Raw genomic sequence first — 21202 nt, 5'->3', positions numbered from 1 at the left:
AGAGCTCTTTGGTCTACTGCAAACATGCAATAAAATCTGTACCACGCCTGTTCTTAATGCTTTCTTTGTTCATTACAGTAGATTCAGAAGATTGAAAAGGAAATTAAAAGGTCACTCAGATACATGAGCTGTCCCAAACATGCCAATAATTTAGCTCAGTAGCAAGAATCAAAGGGCAAAGCTGCTTGGAAACATGCTTCCCTCAAATTCTTATCAGTAAATATTTAACCCCTTTTTTATTTTTGTAGCTACAGTCCCTGACATGGGCTTGATACTTACTGATTTATAAAACTAGATTTATGAAAGGAGTAAAGACTAACACTTTCTTTGCCAGCAAGTACACTCTCCAGCTTCCAGCTCTTTCCCTTTGTTTTCAAGTCTTAACACTGCCTCACCTCTGCTTTCATTTCTCTTTCATTCCTTCTTAAGATTACTACCACACCTCCTTACCCTCTTTGCACATTCTAATTCACGCTTCACACGCAAGACTGAGCCTTCCCTCTCCCACAGTTCCTTGTGCTATTTCCTCAGCTGAACTCATTAACGTCTCCAGGACTTCCCACGACTGAAGAAAAAAAAAATATCACCCCTAGGCAAATAGGAATGAATTTGCAAGGTTTTGAGGGCAGTTACTTTGTGCATTTTGTAAAGGTCCAGTGCGGCTGCAGCAGCAGCAGCAACCTAGTGCTACTTGTACGGGCACACCACCCTCTCAGCAAGAGCTGAGCAGTATTCTTACTTTTTGGAGCTCAGTGCAGCGATGAAACGCATTCTGGTGTTGGAGGCCATGTTCCTTTGTGCAAGGGGTTATCACCACCCTACAGGTACCTGCAAAAGGCTTCCCTAAACAACCACAACTGGGAACACAGGAATCTCCTGCTCCAGGAAAAAGAGCGAACCGTCTCCTCTCCCATGCCAGATGTACTTTTAGAATTTGTGCAGGTTTTGTGGTAGGGAAACTGGTTTCGGGGGGAAGGGATGAGAGTGGGGTGTGGAGGTTTTTTTTATTTTATAACTTTTTTTTAACTGCTCCCAGTTTAGTCATGCCTCCTTAAGAGAGAACCTATACACAAGCATACACCCCCTCCTTGGCTGAGATCATGAGCTGCTGCTGAACATATCTTTCAGAGCTTGATACTAAGCCAAAGCATTCCTGCAGCCTGGACCATGGGGTGCTGTAATGGCAGTGCAGGGTAAACTACTGAGAGCAGTGGGACAGAGAACACAGGTTTGCTACATAACATCTCCAGTCATCCTGAACACTGATCTTTAAGATTCTTTTTTTTGTTGTTGCTTATAGGTTGTACATTCTGGCAGCACCTCAAAGGCTGTAGTAACTTCTGTAAATACAAATGAGACTATTACAAAGAAATCTGTCTCTTCTTGATGTCTTAGCATTTATCTAGCCTTTCCTTGCATTTTATCACCCCCAGTGCAGCTGTTCCTCTTCTGATTCTGGACAAAGATGAAAACACTGCCTCCTTGCATCCTTGTAAGTGGGCGCAGTGGGATTCTCAGGGAATCTAAGTCTACTTCCAAACACAGCTATCAGCAGGTTTCACTCTTGTGGTTTTGTCTTCTACTAAGAACAGCACTAAAATTTTAGAGCCATCTATCATAACTAACTCTATCATTAATCCCACCATCCTCAAACATACTCTCCCTCCCACTTAAAAGTACTCTAGGTTTCAGTTTCCTTCACAAGTGGATGTTTAAAACAGAGTGGTTTGTTGACTGGCTCTGCCAAGAGATCACACTAAGTTTGGAAATACCTGCAACTGACTGTATTTTGCAGTTACAGCTGCCTACAAGACCACCTTGTCTCACTGAATGTAGCAACTACAAGCTCTCACATGCTAAGCAGAGTGTACAAATACACCATCACAGGTGACTTACAGCATCAAACAGAAAACAACAGGCCCAAGAGCATCTAGACACAAGTCTTCCAAAAAGGACCTAGTGGTTTCTGAACACAGACAGGAAGGGCAGTTCTGTATCACAGGTTTTCTTCAGTGCATGGTCTGAGGCAAACCCCTTGGGCCCTGAGATAAGCACCTCCCCACCTGTTTTCTTCACCAGAAGGACAGAATCCCTCCTCTAGAGGTTCATGCTTTCCCCAAAGGGGAAATCGACCCATATCACTGCCATAAGCCTTCTAAAGTAAAGCAAGAGACAACATAACAATGGATTGATTGGTCACAAGACCTGTGCTAGTGCCTCTTCTCAGTATCGCATTAATCAGGGAGCACAACCAACCACACACACTTTGAACTGTTCCACAATTGCTATCTGCATTCTCTCAAAAAGGAAAGACAAAGCTAGCAATTGCTTCATCTTAAGCAATGTCATCACCTCACTGAACCATGGACAAATTTTTACTGCTAAATCATGACAGCTTCCTTGATATTAACAGCAAATTCTTCTCACTCTAGAAACCTGAAAAAATCTACCACGCATTCTCCTTTGTTTGACACCCTTCTTAGTAAATATGACACATAAATCTTAGTCGAAACTGACATGTGCTTATCTTTGCACAGAAAACCAGGGAGGGTCCCTGAAAAGGGAAAAAAAATAAATTTTGACCATGGCTAGATTTACAGGGAAAGGGAAAGAAGCTGCTTTCATCCATGCCCACATAAATAGCCTACAGAAGAGCTCAGTTCATAACCATGCCTGTTTCAGCTGCATGTGTGATAGACTGCAGGTCAGCACGGCAGTGCAGGCCCAGCCAGCCTCCTACACTGCCTTAGGGCAACAGATTTCCAATGGCAAAGTAACATGCCCCTTCCCATATGAGGATTTCTAAGAATACAATGCAATGCAACAACACCTGAGTCATTGTCAACAAAAAGGACTGAAGTTTGAGTGTTTTGTCAAGTGCTTCATACTCCATCCAAACAGACACAATAGAGGACAACTGTTTATGGGTGCAATCCTCAAATTCCTGCATGCAGACTATGGAATGCCATGGTCTCTCTGGCACTCATAGACATTTGTCTGCTGCAGTCCACCTCCATATGCCTACTCTTCCTTAGTAGACTGGAACAGCAGCTCATGAGTACACAAGAGGAGTACACTGGCAGGGAGAACATAGAAAAAAAATACTTATGTGCAAAAATATCCCCATTCTCTCACTAGAACAACGCTGCTCTTGAACACAAAGTGATGCAGATTTGCAAAGAAACTGCATTCACTAGCAAACTCAAGCCAAACTACCACAAAGAAGGTGGGGTGGAACATTCTGTTTTATGTTGAAGAACAAATTGCAGAGGCCATAAGTAACAGCAAAACAGAAGGAGAAACTATTCAGCTGAGCATACTTAACCAGAACATAGGGTTCAGTTACCACTTATACACGCAGACACATTAGATCCACCACCCAAGCAACATTTCATGCAACCCCCGACTTATTTGTAAATGCATATTTAGAAATTCAGGGCAATAATCTGATACAGTGAAGATGAATATTACAGCCCACTGCAGACAGGATAGAAAGAAAACAAAGAATTTGTGTAACAAAGCAAAACACAGCAGGAGAGGAACATCTGCTGCTTTTACCAGGAATAACATATGGTTAGTATCTGAGGAAAGGAGAATGAGTTCATTCATATTAAAAAGCAAAAGTAATAGGTCATTCCTTCCAAGTTAAGAGGCAAAATGCCTGTTTCCCTTTCCCTGTTACAGCCCCATCATTCGCAGCCTAGATCTGGCTTTCCAAGGAACTGATGCAGTCAGTATTCTGCCCCGGACTGTCAAGCTCAGGGCACTTTTCATGTTAGGATGCCAGAAAGAGGAGAATGAGAACACTCATGTAGGAGTTTTGCTTAATCCTAACATAAGCCTGGTTTGTCCACAGCCCAGTCAGAGCGGCAACATAAAGACCAGTTTTGTCACCAGATCACAGTTACACTCTGGGGCTGCAAGGCATTTGGCAGCAGTAAGCACGATTAACACAGTAAAAATCTCAACTGCTATCGTGAAGCCATCTTCAGTCCCTGAAAGCACTGCTCAGGATTGCAACTAATGCAGTCGGTTCCAATCAGAGCACCCAGAAACACATCTTTCTTTGACAAATGTGAGGCCAGATGCGTGACAGCAATGTCTTCTAACATCCTACAGAACACAAGCATGCTAGCTGAGAAAGCTTCTACTTCTGCAGTGCTACCCCACACATGGGTCTGCCATGCAAAGTTACAAGGCAAGAGGGACAATCTTAATGCATCTTCATTTACTCTTAAAAAAACCCAGACCAACAGATCAATAAAGTCTTTTTCCGTTTGAACATCTGTTGGTGGGTACCATTTAGTTGTGAAAGCAGAAAAGACCACTGGTACTAGCAAAGGTCTTCAACAGCTGTCAAGATATAGCACAGAAGTTAATTCACCTCTGTAAGAGTCCCTCCCTCCCAACAAGATCTTGCCATTTTTGCTGGTTCTTCATTTTTCCCAAGCCTGAATCCACACTTGCTCTCTGGAATTCAAGTATTCACTCTGTCAATAGAGTTTTCATTGCAAAAGACAGCAAAAAGGATTAGAAGGATTTTGCAGCAGTGCTGAGCAGTCTAAGCCAGAAAGAGAACACAGTATAAAAGCTTACTCTGACAATTAAGTGCTAGGAGTAAGTAAAATGGAAAACGACAGGCCAGATTAACTACTGCCAGCGTTACTTCCCAGATCCATTCAGGTCACAGTATTTTCCAGCCTCCCTTTTCCATCTCTTTAAAACACTCCAGTCTGAGTCCAGGTATATTATTGCCCTGACCCACACATCTCACTTTTTATTTGCTTTCTGTCTGTAGAAGGGAATTAAGGCAAGCAAGCCAGAGATGAACATTCCTACACAGAGTAATCCAATAGTGTCTCTAGCAGAGCCAAGCATCTACTTACAGGAAGATGAAGAGGCAGTCTCCCAGGTACCCAGTGTATAGCTCTCATGTAGAGTTCAAGGCTTCTTCAGCCTGCGCCCAAGTAGCAAGTGGAAAAACCAATACAGCACAGAAAAGACACAGACAGGAACTATCTAGCTAACAGCTCCACAGTCAGAAAGTGCCAGAGGCAAAAAGAGATGTAGTATCAGAATTTTAGCTATTGCCAGACTAAGTATATACCAAGAAATTGCTAGCAGTCTCACCTTAGAACCAGAAGCTTCATCTTTATGCTTATAAAAGCTGTCTTTTGATGATAAGTTTGTAGAACAAAGTGTCATTTTCTTACATGTTTTGCCTTCCATCATTTACTGATGATCCTACTATAAAAGGATACATTTCACACTAAACTGCAGCAGAAACAGTGCACTTGTATTGTGTAGCAACCTTCTACGGAAGCTGAAAGCTGGATGCAGGCTGCTGACCCTAAAGCCTTCTGCAACTCATGCTTCTGGAAATGGCTTAAGTTATTCTTATTTAAGATATTCCATGTCATCAGAAGTTCCTCACAATCAATTTGCAGCATGATCTTTAGTCTCCATTTCTTCCATGTGAAAAGGAAGACCTACTGCCTATAAAAGCATTGCAGAATTAAACGCATTTTCAGACACAGGGGGCAATCAATAGTCTTGGAGATCAGAAAGGTTGTAGCACAGATTTAAGCACACCAAAGAGCACTGGAAGAGATTCAATATGGACTTCCATAACAAATACTCCTAGGCTCTTTTTTGTCTAGTATCATTAACCCTGTTTGTGGCTAACAGCGATCAAACTGTAGCAGCCTTGTTACAGTTTCCAGAAAAGGCAGATTTTGTGGAGACAAACAAAATCTATTGTTTTCCTGTGCAAGTCTTGGGACAGATGATCTATTTTTAGGATCGCCTGAATCCAGAGCTGGACACCATGATCCCTTTGCATGTGGAAGCCTGAGAAGAAAAGGTCAGAGCAGACCAGCAGTTGTGTGTGAGACCTCAACACAAGTACACAGGACTACAGAAAGCAGCAGTGGCTGAAATGCCTCTGCATGTGGCACCTGCCCTCTGCCAAGGAGGAAGGCTGGTATATCACAGGACAGATAAAATTTTAGATTGTCTTTTCTCAAGTTTGTCCTCAGTTCTGTAATCCCAACATTAAATTTCATTAGCAAGGAGAGCCATTATTACTTCTACCTTGTAAGTTGCTAAACTTTGCCTCAAAAGTCTCACTTTGATCCTCATAGTTGCCATCTACCCAGTAATTAAAGGACTTTTTTTCCTCTGAAAATTAAAAGAAGGTTCAGGTATTAACAATGTCCCCAGGTTCCTCTACCAAGGTCTGAACTTTAGATACAGGACAACTCAGTTGCTCATTACCTTATGCAGCACAAAGAAAAGCAGAAGCAAAGCCAAGTCTTCAAATCTGGAGGGACCAGATTTATTCTTGGGATACCAAAAAGACAATACCTATGTCAATGAGCACACTATGACCTGAAAAGTGAAGGTAACATTTCACCCCCTAAATTTTTTCATAATCTTACACGAATACTTGAAAAATTTTTTCAAATATAGGAATTTCCAGTTGACCAAGTCCCTTTGTGTAGCTACTGCTCATGAGGCATTAAGAAACCCCAGAGCAACAGGATTTTTTTGTTTTCGGAACACCAAATATTTAATCAATCCTGCCCAATGAAGCCTGGCGAGGAAGTGCTTCTGTTTGATGCAAAAGGAGGTAAGGTCTAGTTCAGGAAGAGATCATCAAATTCACCTTCCTCCAGAAGAAAGACAAGTACAACCTCTTGGGCACTTGTCCTGCACTTGGGTCGCAACATGCAGTGCTATACGCTTGGAGAAGAGTGGCTGGAAAGCTGCCCAGAGGAAAAGAACCTGGGAGCGCTGTCAACAGCTAACTGAATACAAGCTAGCAGTGTGCCCAGGTGGCCAAAAAAGCCAATGGCATCCTGGCCTGTATCAGAAATAGTGTGGCCAGCAGGATCAGGGAACTGATCGCCCCCCTGTACACTCAGCACTGATGAGGCCACACCTTGAATCCTGTGTTCAGTTTTGGGCACCTCCCTTCAAGAAAGATATTGAGGTGCTGGAGCATGTCCAGAAAAGGGTAAAGAAGCTGTGTCCGGAGCATTAGTCCTATGAGGAGCAGCTGAGGGAGCTGGGGTTTTTTAGTCTGGAGAAAAGGAGGCTCAGGGGAGACCTTATTGCCGTCTACAGCTACCTGAATGGAGGGTGTAGTGAGCTGGGATTCAGTCTCTTCCAAGTAACAAGCAGTAAGACAGAAGGAAAGGGCCTCAAATTGCATAAAGGAAGGTTTAAACTGTCTATTAGGAAAAATTTCTACACTAGAAGGTTTGTAGGCATTTTAAGAGGCTGCCCAGGGAAGTGGTGGAATCACCATTCCTGGAAGCGTTCAAGAGATGCGTAGATGAGCACTCAGGGACATGGTTTAGTGGTGGACTTGGCAATGCTAGGTTAATGGTTGGACTCTATCTGAGATGTCTTTTCCAACCTAAACAGTTGGAAAAATACCTACAATTTGGTATCTCAAGCCAAAAACACAGGACAAAGTATCTTGGGGTTTTGTTCAACAGAGAATCATACAAATCTTCCTCTGTAGTATAGCTATCACTGCATGTTTGCATTCTGGATAAATTGTGTGGTTTATTTAACTCCCACTACAGCAAAATGTGCACCTTCACGGTCTGACCTCCAGGAGCATAGCACTCCAGAAGCCACTACTGACACAGAAGCAGAAACCCCCTCTCTGCTTCTTTCTACCTTAACATTTTCCACCCAAGAACAGCATTTCCACATTAAGATTTTGTTTTTCTTTCCGGGTAGCAGCCATGTATTCCCAAGTTTGGTACCTTACCTGGGAGTGAATGACTAAATGAGTAACAACTTCTGTGTCTAGCTACACTAATGCCAATGCCTGCCATCCTGCCCCGTGCAGTACCTAAACCCATTTCCTCCCTGTGGCCGCCCATGCTCTGCATACCTACAAGGTCACCACCTCCCTTTGTGCCAGGTGTGGCTGGCACATCCTCACACCAGCAGCTGAAAGTTTAGCAACCTTACAGCCACACATTGGGAAAACCACAACATAATGAATTTGCACACCACAGTACAAGATGTGCAGCAGCCCCACATTATACCCCATTACACTGTAAACAGTCATTAATTGTGGAAGTGAATCCACAAATAATTTTTACTCAATGAGCTTTTGCTTCTGTACTTTAGCTATTTTAGCTCTTCTTGTTCCAGAAGACATCAAAAAAGCTCATCTTTTGTTACAGAGAGTTACCTATAGAACACTGACAAGTTATTCAAGTGCAAGTTTCACCACCCCAGCAATATCTTCTTCACAGAAAGACCAAGGAGAAGGAATGGGACTTCAGCTTTTAATACCAATACAAAGCAAACTGGACTGAACTTGGAATTTACCTAGAACTTTTTTTGCCAAACACAGCCTAAAGGCAAAAACCTATGGCCAAATAATTCTTCCTCACAGAAGTTAAGTGACGTAGTCTCATTCCAAGAACTAGTTCCTGGACACCAGGAGACTGGTAGATTGTTGCAAGGTTTGTCTTTCCAAATGTACTCAGATCATCAACTTCTTAAGAGTAACTTCACATAAAAAAAACAGGTTAGTTCAATTTAAATTAGTTACATTTTTACATGCTTTTTCATTTAATGGAGATTACCTCTCCATTACAGACAAATGCATACTGAGGAAACTGATCCACCCTCAAAAATTGCATGCATATTGGTGTGCAAAAATTCACAGGTGACCAAAACAAGCTCATCTAGTTTACTATGCCATTTCCTGCAGATGCTTTGATAGACAGCAAGCACGAAGAGAAGCCTGGGCAACAACTACACAACATTCACAGCACTATACAAAGCTTACATTAATGCTGCTTACACTAATCACCTTTTCTCCTGAGAGGCTAAAAGAACCTCAGCCTCCAGAGCTGTCAGTCTCTGTTCTCACAGGCAGTGCAAGTCAAATACCTTTCTCAGTATCCAATTTATGGATATCCACACACTCTGGGTGTAATATTCTTCTTTTCTCTCCCTACGTCAAAAAGGGGAGAGGATCTCTGCAGTAGTCTTTTAGACATCAGGTACAGAGGGTGTAACAACAATCACCCTTAACGGTGCAAGTCTGAAGTAACTCTACTTGAATTCACGGGATCATCCCAGTATACTATATTTTAAGCAGGCTTTTTGAAGTTGGCTTAATACATCTTATCGGCTCCTCAACCTCACCTACATGCAAAAATTTTTTTCAATTTGAAAAACAGGCTGCCTTCTACACTTAGAAAAAACTCTACCATGATCATGTAAATTTTTAGCTCCATATCCAAGACGGTGATAGTCCTTCTTGTCTTTGAGTTCTTCTCTAAGATAATTGCGAGTCCTGGAGGAAAAAATATCTAGATAAAATGTACTGATTTTACACTTGATATTGATCTTCATGGCATGAAAGACAAAAACCCCCCACCGTTATTGTACCCATTCAATAAAGTTCACCACTCATGGGGATTAAACAAATTGAACAGTCAGTGGGAGGTGCCAAAAGTAGAAAGAGGGTGCAAAACTCCCCTATGTATTGGGAGCCTGTTAAACAATTGGCATGAAAAACCAAAATCAATGTCGGCATAAAAAAACAAAATCAATGTATGCTTGACACAGCAGGAATCAGTTACGCTGCAACTAAATGCTCAATGCAGGAGGACTACAAACAGCTTGCTTTACCAAGTACAGTTGCTTGTCACCAAGTACCTCAGAGAAAAAAAATAAATCTTACCATATATCTCAAATTCAGCTAGGCTTGTCTGGAGCAATGCTTGGAGAGGCTGCAGCCTGTTCATCATTCTGTAAGAAGCAGTATTTCTGACTCAAGTCCTCACTTTGTCAGCACCAACCAACACACCAGTACACAGCTGGAGATGGTGGAAAAAAACCACTGGGCACAGGTACACAGGTCAACCAAGGCAACAGAGATCAACCTACAAGGGGTAACCAGGACTATTTTCTCAGCCATATTGCCAGAGGTCAGAAATATATTGGTGCCAGCTCTTAACATTCAGCCACTCAAATGCTTCAATTTCTTCCAACTTCAGTGCTCAGGCCCTTTCAAAAGTCTTGAAAGTACAATACACATATCCTTTCCCAACTTCCTGTGCTGCCACACATTTCATGAAAGGTAGCCTGTTTCTAGCTTAAAAAAAAAAAAAAAAACCAACACACAAATTGTTCTGAAAAATCTAGATGTTTTCTGTGAATCATTTAAAACTTAAAAAAGAGGTACTGACAGATTCCAACCTATACTGCAACAAGGCTATCTTCAGGTGACATACCTCTCAAATAGTAGATCTGATGTAGCAAATTCTTTTTCAGATGAATATTTCATATGGATGAGTTCACTCCAGGCTCTTGCTGCCATAAAACTGCCACTCTGCCAACACAGAGACAAGTCCCTGTCCCAGAACTAAGTTACATATCAACAGTTCTAATGCCCACCACAAATAGCTGTCTTTTCTTGTGACTCTTAAAACAGATTTGTTTAACTAGTGAAGACTACTTTCTATCATGAACTGCAGGGTCCTTCCTGTCAGAAAGGCAGAGAAGAGAGAACTTCAGCAAGTGTGATAGTAGACCAGTTATACTACCAATTTCCTTAAACAGCCGCTGTTTGCCAAGGACATAGGCAACACCCTTTCCCTCAAGCATGCCTTCATTTTCATCTGAAGGATCCATTCTTGTAAAGAAGGAATACCTCAATCTATACATTCCAGTTGAACCCAGCTTGGGTCACTGGAACATATGTTTTAGGAGCATATGGTCAGTGCCTGATCCTCTACTACAGTCACAGGGAAAATAATACACACAAGTAGTGCTCGATTTCAACCTGCCACTCCAAGGTTAGGTGAGACACCTGATCACCAGCTAGTTTGATGTAAGCACTTCCCAAGATGCTCAGGTCTACCTGTAAACACAACTGGCTATTAAGGTAACTGAGTCAGAGTGGAATCAGCCACAGTGCACAAGGCTATGGGGGGGGGGGGGCGGCGAGAGAGAAATCTCTTCCCCTCGCACACAGCAAGCGGTTTGTCACATCAAAAGTCAGAGCTGTTTTGCAATATGTTAGTTGATGACTAAGTTATGCTAATTAAAACTCTGTCTTCACTATAAGGGATAAATACAAATGAAAAATTAAAATCAACAAGTGTCCATCCCACAAAGTATTGGGGGGAGGTGGGAAGAAGTGATTGTCATTACTTAAATGAAACAATATCCTGTCTCCAGACATGGTGGCTGCTGAAAACCTCAATTCCTTCCTGTCTACCAGAGATTAAACCAAAGATTCACAGGGGCTAAGCTGGTCTACAAGTTACTTTAAAAGAAACACCAAAAATCCCCACTAAAAAATCCCCCAAACTACTGTCACACCACCTCAGGTCATACACAAAGAAACAGGCAGAGGAAGTTCCCTCTGGCCTTCTATCAGTGGACAAGAAAGAAAGTATTTGCAGAGAAAAAAAAAAAATCAATTTTGAATATTCTGTACCATTTCCTTAATTTTTAATACCAAAAGTGCCATATGTCTCTGGAGTTTGAAAAGGATATACTACCCTGAACCAAAAAAAACCCCCCAAACCCAAAAAACGGCCACAAAAGTAAAAAAGAAAGTAAAAACATTCATAAAGGAGAAACCCTGATATATGTGAAGGGATGCAGGTAAAATGCTGGCTAACCCCAGAGCTGACACCACTGTTACAAGCACTTGGGGTTTAGGCCTTCCACATTGCAAACAGTTCAATCAGACAAGGGAAAAGCAGACAAAAAAGTGCAAGTTTTGAGAGCATTCAAGGTTTTATGAGGAAGTTTTGCACAGGAGCCATTCAGAAATGCTTCTGCCATCTTCCTTCTATTTTCATTTCACGGGATTAAAATAATAGGGGAGAGGAATCCCGTGTTCTGTACTGCGACTTGTTGCAGTCTCTCTCATACACATATTTCACTATAATTGTTTCAAATCACAGAAGATGAACAGGACGTTGAAAACTGGTAGAATACAACAACTAAGTGCATGGCACCCATTTGCAGGAAATGCCCTGCATAAGCAAATCAAGAGTAGAGAATAGATAAAACCAACACCACCTATGTCTTCCTGGTTTTATTTTCAGGTCATAAAAGCAATCTTTACTCTGAAAATGAGCATTTCTGGGATTTAATATTTGTTGGGTTAATAGTGCTAGGCAAAGGCAGTTATGCCCAGCCCATAATTTTACCCACATAAAATGTGTCGCATTGCATCTGTCTTTTCAGGATATTGTCAACAGAATCAACCTTAAAAAACACTGGAACTGTTCGAAAGTGCTGATAAACCCCTTCCTACAGCTAATGTTTCCACACAGGTTTACATCAAGGAGCCACACTGGATTACCTTTGAAATGCACACTCCCCCATCTGTGCACAGTCACTAGCAAAAAGCACTTCAATCAGTCTCCTCAGACGAGCATCTTCTGATGGAGCCTTACTCTCTCCACACCATCACCATTTTGCACATGTTTTTGAGCTCAGCTTATCTAGACATTCTATATGCCTACATAGGCAAAATTCGTGCTGTTTGCAAAGAGATCAGATTTTTATATCATCACTGTAGGACTTTTCCAATTCTGCACTAGGAAAAAACACTCTCCATCAAAATGAAACATGAGAGCACTGTGCCAATACACATATGCTACCTGTGCAGACACACTCAATCTCTGTCTGCTAGGGAGGATCTTTAATTTGCCTAAATCCCTCCTATCCCTCTATTCTGTACTGATACCAAAGAGGGTCTCGAACCACCCTGCAGAGAGAACAGCCTTTAGTGAAAGATGGCAAACTCCCTTACAAATTCACTGGAAGGTCAGCTCAGCCAGACCCAGGACAGATTACTGACAGAAGATTGCCACCATCTATCCTCAGAGAGCCTACTATCACAAACCATACTGCTATACTAGCACACCTGCTTTTAGAAGCACAAGGATGAGCTTCTCATCAGCTTCTTACTGCTCAGGAAAGGCCTAGGAGGCTAACTCAGAACACTTCTTCCCTTCTCTTCTTGATCTGCATGATATTTTTTAACAGCTTTGTCTGATGCAAGCATTTCACATCAGACCTAATCATATTTTCACCACTGACCTTTCCCCATAGCCACACATAAGATTTAGTGAAGAGGCACTATTTTTTGTTATATCACGTGCAGAGTCATATTTCACTATACACTTAAGCTTCAAGCTCATCTCCCTGCTGCTGTGCAGATTATCTTTATACTGAGAACAGATCATCTGCATAATCAAAACAATATGTAGGTTGTACACACCCTAGAAAACTTACAGAGCTCTTTGGACTAGTGATCAGAAGTTGGTGTCTTGAGGAGTACTCAAAAGCATCTGAGAAACAATATTTCTTTGCTTTGGCCAAGAAGAGACAGAATGAAAATTACTTCTAATTATCAGTGACATGTCCCAACATGTACCAAAAGATGACAGTATTTACAAGTCCAATGTGTCTTGCATCAACAGAAAATTGGGGGGGTTTATGTAATGATACAAAAAATAAACACATACAGAGCCACCAAGATATCTATTAAACTGAAGTGTACAAATACCACCCAGGAGCACCCAAAAAAAAATAAATCTCAAAATATTTAAATGATCATTCCTAATGAGACCCTCTTAAAACTAGAGTCTTAGCACTCAAGGTAGCAGTTACAGAAAACAAGGACAACAGGCGGGCACAGGAAAAAGAGAGGTAGCAAAGGAGCTTAATGCCTTATCACTGCTAGAGGGATCCGAGGGGAACAGGGTGTAGTCAGAAGAATTAGCCCTATCTTGATTAGCATCAGAACAAAGGCTCACATTAGTTTGTCAGCACTAGGGCTCTCCCAGAGCAGTGGATAATAACCTCGTTTAAAGCATTAAAAGGATTTCCTCCCCACTTCACCCCCCTTCAATCTACATCCCTTCTCTAAAGGGGGATAAAAGGATGAGGTCCAAAAATTCTTCTGTTTAATTCTCTGGAAAACATACCAGGTTTTTTGTTTTGTGGTTTTTTGGTTTTTTGTTGGTTTTTTTTTACAACTAAAACACAAAATACACAAGTAAGATCCCTCTGTGACAGGTTTTCAAAGGTAACATTTGGGAGCAGGTATGGAAAAAAAAAAATCAAATCAAAACAAAAACCATTTTCTGTTCAACAGAAAAGGTCAGATAGTACAGGTGACTTTATCATGCATGCTTAGCTCTGGAAGGCAGAAAGGACTAACAGTTTCTACAACTAAACCAGGGAGAAGTAAGGGAGTGAAGAATACAAGGAAAAAACCCATAGCTTGTCGTATCTGAACACCACAAAACCCAGGCTAACAGAAGTGTTGGGAAAAATACTAACACATGGCTAAAAAGGAGTCAGACCCTGAGAACATTTTAGAATACTTCCTGTTTCGAAAGCTAGTGATGCTAGCAAGTGGCTGTCTCGCTGTAGGAGAACATGGAAGGCAGCACATTCTGACACTAGTTTACAGAAGAGTCATGGCATTTGGACAAAATGCAGGTTTAAAAAGTAAAACAGAGTAACAGCATCAGCTTTCATCTTACCTGGTGTTGACACAGGCTGGCATACAATGGTTGTCAAGTTAGCAAGATTAAACTGATGATTCAGTGAGGATAGGTTGATTCACACACCTAGGACTGTACAAAAAGAGTAAGTATTAGCTGTGAATATATAGGGGGTGAGAAGGGCACTCTCACATTAAAGAGCAGGAGGCTTGAGGGGTAGAAGTAGCTCTACTGTTTTTAGGACACAGGCACATAGCCATGCTTCAGGTACAGACATTATGCACAAAATTCAGATCTGGGTCTGAGATATACCGCACAAGTTACTCAGAATCAAAGAATATGCAATCTACCCTCACGTATTCCATTTAAAAATCTCAAGTATGAGAAGAGAACAGTCCCAAGCATAGCAGAGTGTTACCAAAATAATTTTTCAGCAGCACTCAAGCTTTGTTGTTGGGTTTTTTCAATGGGACAGAAACTCCCCGAAAGTTACCTGAAATACACACATTAAAACCGCATCAAGTCCAGCCATCAGATACACACATCAGAGATTGCAATACTGCATACTTCCCAAATAAGTATAGGAGAAAGGAAATTTATTTCTACAGTGCCAAAATTCATGGGTATGTTTTATTGTCTTATCACCCCACACACCTTCTTTATCCAGCATTAGTACTAAAAATTTCAGTACTTAAAAAGATGGTTATCAATAAGGTAATCTCCTCCATTTCAGAAAGTACAACAAACTGAGAACTGGGCAAACTGGTCATCCAAGTGAAAGTAAAAGCCATGCAGCTGAAAGGAATTTTTGTCTAGCCTGCTTAAAGATATCCTTTGTTGCTAAACATTTTATTGTCACATTTAAATGTCAGCGTTTTAAGTCTCAGATGTGTGCAAGCCCTGCAAAACAGGAAATCAGAAACAGACTTGAGATGGAGATTCTCATAGCTAATGAAATGAAAAGTAAACCTAGCAAACTGCTCTTTGTATCTCTCACATGCTTACCCAAAGACACAACTCCTCATCTTATAACCTTGCTCCCCATACCCATGAAATGTTTAACAGATATGTTAGTAATCCTGTATAGTTTTGTAGTTAACTCATATACCAGGGCAAAGCCTGCAATGAGTTTCCAGCACACTTTCGTTGCACATCACAGAACCAGTTTGTAGCATTTCAGGATCACACAGCTCTTTGCAATAATGCTTTAGCTTTATAAAGACACTACTCAGTTTTCCTAAGGGGAAAACAGGAGCCTCCTTCTCCTGAAGCAAGCAGCATGCCCTTTTTGGACTTCCAAAAGGAGTGAGGGGCCCTTGGAGAGAAGCTGGCTTTAAAGCTTTCAGGATGATCACACATATGGCCACTGGCTCACCAGTGGCATATGTGGTAGCAGATGGAGAAGTGAAGGTTTCATACCCTCGAGTAATGCTCTGCAATTTTGACACTTCTCTGGAAAAGCAGAGATGTCAATCACCCTTCCAGGCTGGTGTTTTGGCACAGAAGGGGTTCTCCTCAGTCTGAGCACCAATACCAAAGGTCAACCTATACAGGTTATTTTGAAGGCAGTTTCTGGTTTAGCCTTCAAATATAATGAATTCACATGCAGCAGAGAAGGATCAATTACTGTTAAGTTTTCTTCACTGCAAATCAGCTGGCTTTTGGCTAATTAGAGAACAACACATACCCAGTATGCATCCTTTCTTTTAAAGGGGACAGTGGGGAAGGTGTTTTAATTAACATCAGAGCACCTTACTAGGTATAATAAATAAAATGCCTTTTCAAAGTGATCAGCATAAATGGGCTCTAATACCCAAAGGAGATTCTGGCATATCCCCCAATATAACTGTATTAGTGTGAGCTGCTCTAATATACCATCCTTGAAGACTTTTAGGAAGTTATATACAGAGAAGAGAAAACCCAAGCAGCTTTAAATAGGTCAGAAACATTCAAACATTTCACTAATTTATATGTTTAACGCTACACATACAGACTACAGCTCCCCTCAAAGCAGACTCTAACAGCTACTGTTAGAATTCAATTTGCAAGTTTAGATATTGAAGGATCAGTAATTTTACATAGAGCAAGAACATAATTCTCAAGCCCACTTACAGAAGTTGGGCGGGGGTTTGGGAAGGGTGTCATTTGGTTTTGGTTTGTTTGGACATTTTTGAAAGCCAATGTATCAATAGGATTTCTCTCTTAAAACTTATGCTCCCCTAAAACTCCCACAGAAAGAGATTCCAACACACCAACGTAACTTCTATCTTCATTCCCAAACAAGCTGAAAACTTGGTTTTGATCAGAGATTCTTTCAATTCCCTCTCATTTTATTACAAAATCCCATTAAATCAATGCAGGTAAAAAAAACCCACAAGAACAGCAGCAAACCACAGCAACATTTAATTATAAACTAGAAGGAAAATCAGTTGAGGAAAAATGTAAACAGCTTTAAAGTTTTCAAAATGGTTCTGGCCCTTTTAAAGAGTAAGCTATGGAAGCTATGGACAGAGACACAGAGTATTGAAACTGGTTCACTGCTGAGCATGAGATTAAAATGGTGCACATTTCAGCCCTGTAAAGTTCAACCATGTACAAGGAAGTCATTCCCATGCCAAGTGTACACTGCAAGAATGACAACCATTCTAGTCTATAGCACAAATATGATGCAGTGTTTCATTTGCCACGTAAAAGTGATTCCAGAAGCTAGTTTCCCTTTACCCTGCTCTACCAGCTACAAAAGCTGAGCTTTATCTTGCCCGCAAGGTTATTGCGGCAGTGGTGATGACCAACCCATTCCACTCAACACTCACTTATACCAGGAAGCAAATTTACTGCCGGTGGGCTGGTTGCGAGGATAGCAGTTCCCCTCAGGGAATCACCAGAGTGACAAGAGACACATCGATCCTTTGCACTGCAGAGAAGGTTCTCAATGGACGCTCCACTTTCAGAGCCTGCCCACTGTTCAACACAGAGAGAGAGAAAGACAGAAGCTGGGGGAAAAGGGACAACTCAGGTAGTAGGAAGGAAGTAGGGGCTTTATATCTCTAACTTCTGGTCCTGCAGCTCTTCAGTGTGGACTTCCTCAAAGAACTATCTTGAATTACCACACACAAATATCACCAGTTTAAAATAAATAAGCAAACAATAGGCCAGTTTTTCACTGGTCCCTTATTAGCATCACCAGGCTTAGTCTGAAAATACACTTTGCAGATTGCATCACATAGCAAGCCATGCAACAGCACTAAGCTTCCTGTGAGAGAGCAGTAGCTGCCGCTACTCAGTAACAACACAGCCAGCATACAAATGGCAGGTGAAAACATTTTTTGCTACATACAGAAGCTCACTTCTTGACATTTAAGGGAAGCATTTCTACTGGTTAAACTTAAAATCAATTTTTGCAGCTACTTAAACACAACTTCTATCAGAGTCAAGGAAAATATCGTCTGTATAAATACACAATAGCAAAGCCAGATGACTTCCACAGATGGACTTACAGAGTGCTTCACTGAGGTCATTTACCTGTCCCGAGCTAGTACACTCTGTGCTGAGGGTTAAATTGTTACATCTGAAGTAATTCCATTTGTACCTAGAATAGCTTCATGACAGAGATTAAGCATGTATGATGGCATTTCCAAGGACATGACACTTGTGATGACAGCTAGATAAACATAATTATAGACTATTGTATTTTTAGCAAAAGAAATCTACTGTAATCAATACCACAACACGAGCACCTTTGCTACCTGCGGGTTAATTTTTCCCTCTTACTGTTTTCGGAAACGCCTTTATGTTTCTATTTACATACTCCTAAAGCAGAATTCAACCCATGCTGCCTCTCCTCCCTTCCTCCCAGCCTTTCAGGCAAGTGGGTTGTAGAACCAACCCTGCCAGTAAAAGATGCCTCTCTCCCAGCTAAGCCTGATCAGCTGGGATCAGCTGGTTATAGCAGCCGACAAGTGGCTCAGAGGGCAGGGGAGCTGCGGGGAGTCCCTGTGCCAAGCAGAGTGCACAACAGGACACAGTCTGGGAAACTCTGAAAGCAAGGCTTTCAAGCTACTGACCTTTCATGCAGTTATTGGTAGATAATGAACTTCTCCAGGTGCATCTCAGAGAAGCAATAAGAGATGCAACTTCCAAAAAGAAAAAAAAAAAAAAAAAAAAAAAGAGAAGAGAGCAGTGGCCTAACACAGACTCCCAGTATAGTCAAACCTTCCTGGACTGACAGAAACCAGCAACTTACATCTGTCTGCTCAGGAAAGCAAAACAAGCAAGAGACCTACGTGGGTGGTACGGCAGTAGATGGCTGTGGTGTGAGCAAGTACACTGATAACAAGCAGAAGTGATGCAACAGGAACAGCCACAGATACCCAAACCTGTAGCTATGAGGTTGCACAGCTGAGGTTAGGACCATTGCAGGCTGCTCTTACTGAGAGTTGAAACAATTTTCCAGGCAGGAATAAAGTAGCTGAAAACAACCATGATCATGGGACAAAACCACTACACTAGTGGCAGGACACACATTTAGTGGCTTCAGTAACCATTGCTCGCTGACTCCCCAGGCAGCTCGTGAGTTCAAGCAGTCATTTCAGTCCACCTTCACATGCTGCACTAAATATAAACTGCTGATAACTGTGTGGAAACTGTTTCAGAAGAGACAGGGTGCACTGCACAGCTCAACGATGTTGGATCCTCCTCAGACTACAGGTGGTCAATTTGCATGACAAGAAGAGAGAGAAGGAGACAGAACCAAAATCTCTGCTACACTTGTGGTTGGGAAATTTCTGCCTCAAGGTCATTACTGTCCCAGACTCATACTTCACTGAATCCTCTGTGTATTAAAAAAAAAATCAAAACCTTTAAAGGGGGAATATGAAGACACCTGTGGCTTGTCTAAGAGGAGGTTATGGCTCCCTTATCATGTGCTACTCTGCCCTATAATGATCTTCAATTTTAAAATCTAGTTAGATTAGGCTGCACATCGTTCAGGCACATTTCCTTCACCCAGTGGCCCTTAAAGAAACATACCTTCCTACTTTCAGATGGTACTCTCTTCTCTAGTGGTACATAAAACACTCATTTAAATAACAGGACATGCCAGTGTAAGAGAGCAGATGAAACTCCAAATCAGAAAAAAAATTTTCTTCTCCAAGTTTGCTTACAGAATCACTACCAGAAACAACATGAAAGTTACAAAAAGACAGAAGTGTGATCTGTACAGTTGTCAGTGCTACAACTGGCCACGAGATTACAATACCAGAAAGTAGTATTCTCTCTGCATTGAAATGTACCCCCAAAAAATAGCATCGTGTGAAAAGAAAAAAAGGAGGCAGACTTGCAAGAGATTTATGGTAGACACTTTGAGGAGGAGGATGAAATGAACGACAAATTGCAGACCCGATCTTTAAGAACATTGGCATTTAATATGTAAATTCCCCCTCTGCTTAGGCGTTTTGCCTCCCTTTGATGTATACTGACAAGTTGGAACTAGAAATGAGAACTGGGAGAGTCCCTTTTCCCCATTATCTCAAATACTTTTCTTTTCTAAGCAAGTCTCTAACTCTCAATTAAGTCTTTAACTATATCACTTTTGCTTCTTTTCGGGGGGGGGAAAAACCTAAGCAAAAAACCCCAGAGTATAACAAATATTATTAAAGGAGAAAGTCAATGTTTTCCCAGCTCTGATGCAGGATGTAAGCAGCAAACTGGTGCCCGACAGCTATAGTGCAGCAGAGAAGAGAAAGACAAGCTGAACAACAGAGGACAGTAAAGATAATCTGGAAGAGTTCCAGATGTGTTGAGCTTAGTCCTATGACATGAAAAATTAAAGAGGTTAAAACCTCCTCTTAAGAACTTTTCTTCCCATTGTTCTGATCACGACTCTCCTGAACAAGCTGCATTGCTCCAGAAACCTTAAGAATTGCAGTGACAATAGATTCCTGCCAAGAGAAGCACCATTACATAATAGCGTTTACAGGAACACGCACAAAAAGCCACTAGGAAGCGCAAACAGACAAGTGCAAAACCCTCTCTGCCCATCAGCTCAGTTTAGCTCTTGACCATTCCAAAGACTACTTCAGGATATTTTTAATTTATACATTTACTTCCTCTCACGTCCTTCCATCCAACAAAATCTGTATTACTGTAATTACTATACTGAGATCAAGTCCATTCCCCATAATAACGTAACTCCCTTGAGAATACGCCCACTGGAAACCGCTGTATTTGCATTAATCTATTTAAAAGAATACTACAAAGATGAAAAATTGTGTCACTATTTCCATTAGTATATTAGAAATAAGAACGATTTATTATGGTATTTTTTCATCCTTTACCCAATTTTAGAAATACTTGGAACAATTACTGCTTTTCAGTTCTGAGAAGCCTAGCGTGCCTACTTTTGAGTTCCAGGTCCTCCACAGGGGATTTACCATAGCTTTGTTATACGCAGACGTACAGGCTCAGCCTAAGCAGCGCACACGTGTAAACAGCAGCTGCTTGGGAAGCGCTAACCTCTGGCCACTGCTAAAGCACCGTAAAGAAGAAACCAAAGATGAAATCTTAACAAAGTTTCTCACGTTAAATCGTCCGCGGCAGTGCCTCCACCAACACCTTAATCTCAGACGCTTTCCCTGTGTCTCTCTATGCACCCATAAGCTCTATTAAAGAAAAAA

The 21202-nt window shown here is 41.4% G+C and overlaps 1 protein-coding gene across 7 annotated transcripts in view; it reads right to left on the bottom strand.

Annotated features, from left to right (window-relative positions):
- Nucleotides 1–21202, bottom strand: part of SUSD6 (sushi domain containing 6) — a 114389-nt gene that overhangs the window by 65539 nt on the left and 27648 nt on the right. For 6 of the 7 annotated variants that reach the window (XM_027642557.1, XM_027642552.1, XM_027642559.1 and 3 more), the window contains one exon: nt 14568–14660. The gene's annotated coding sequence lies outside the window, so the exon portion shown is untranslated. Of the gene's footprint in view, nt 1–14567; nt 14661–21106 lie in introns of all 7 variants that reach the window. The other variant, XM_027642554.1, reaches the window with a different exon arrangement.

The sequence above is a fragment of the Corapipo altera genome, unplaced genomic scaffold, assembly GCF_003945725.1.
Source record: "Corapipo altera isolate COAL_440 unplaced genomic scaffold, ASM394572v1 23b, whole genome shotgun sequence".
In the NCBI taxonomy this organism is placed as follows: Eukaryota; Metazoa; Chordata; class Aves; order Passeriformes; family Pipridae; genus Corapipo; species Corapipo altera.
This window is presented reverse-complemented; position numbering and strand designations above follow the sequence as displayed.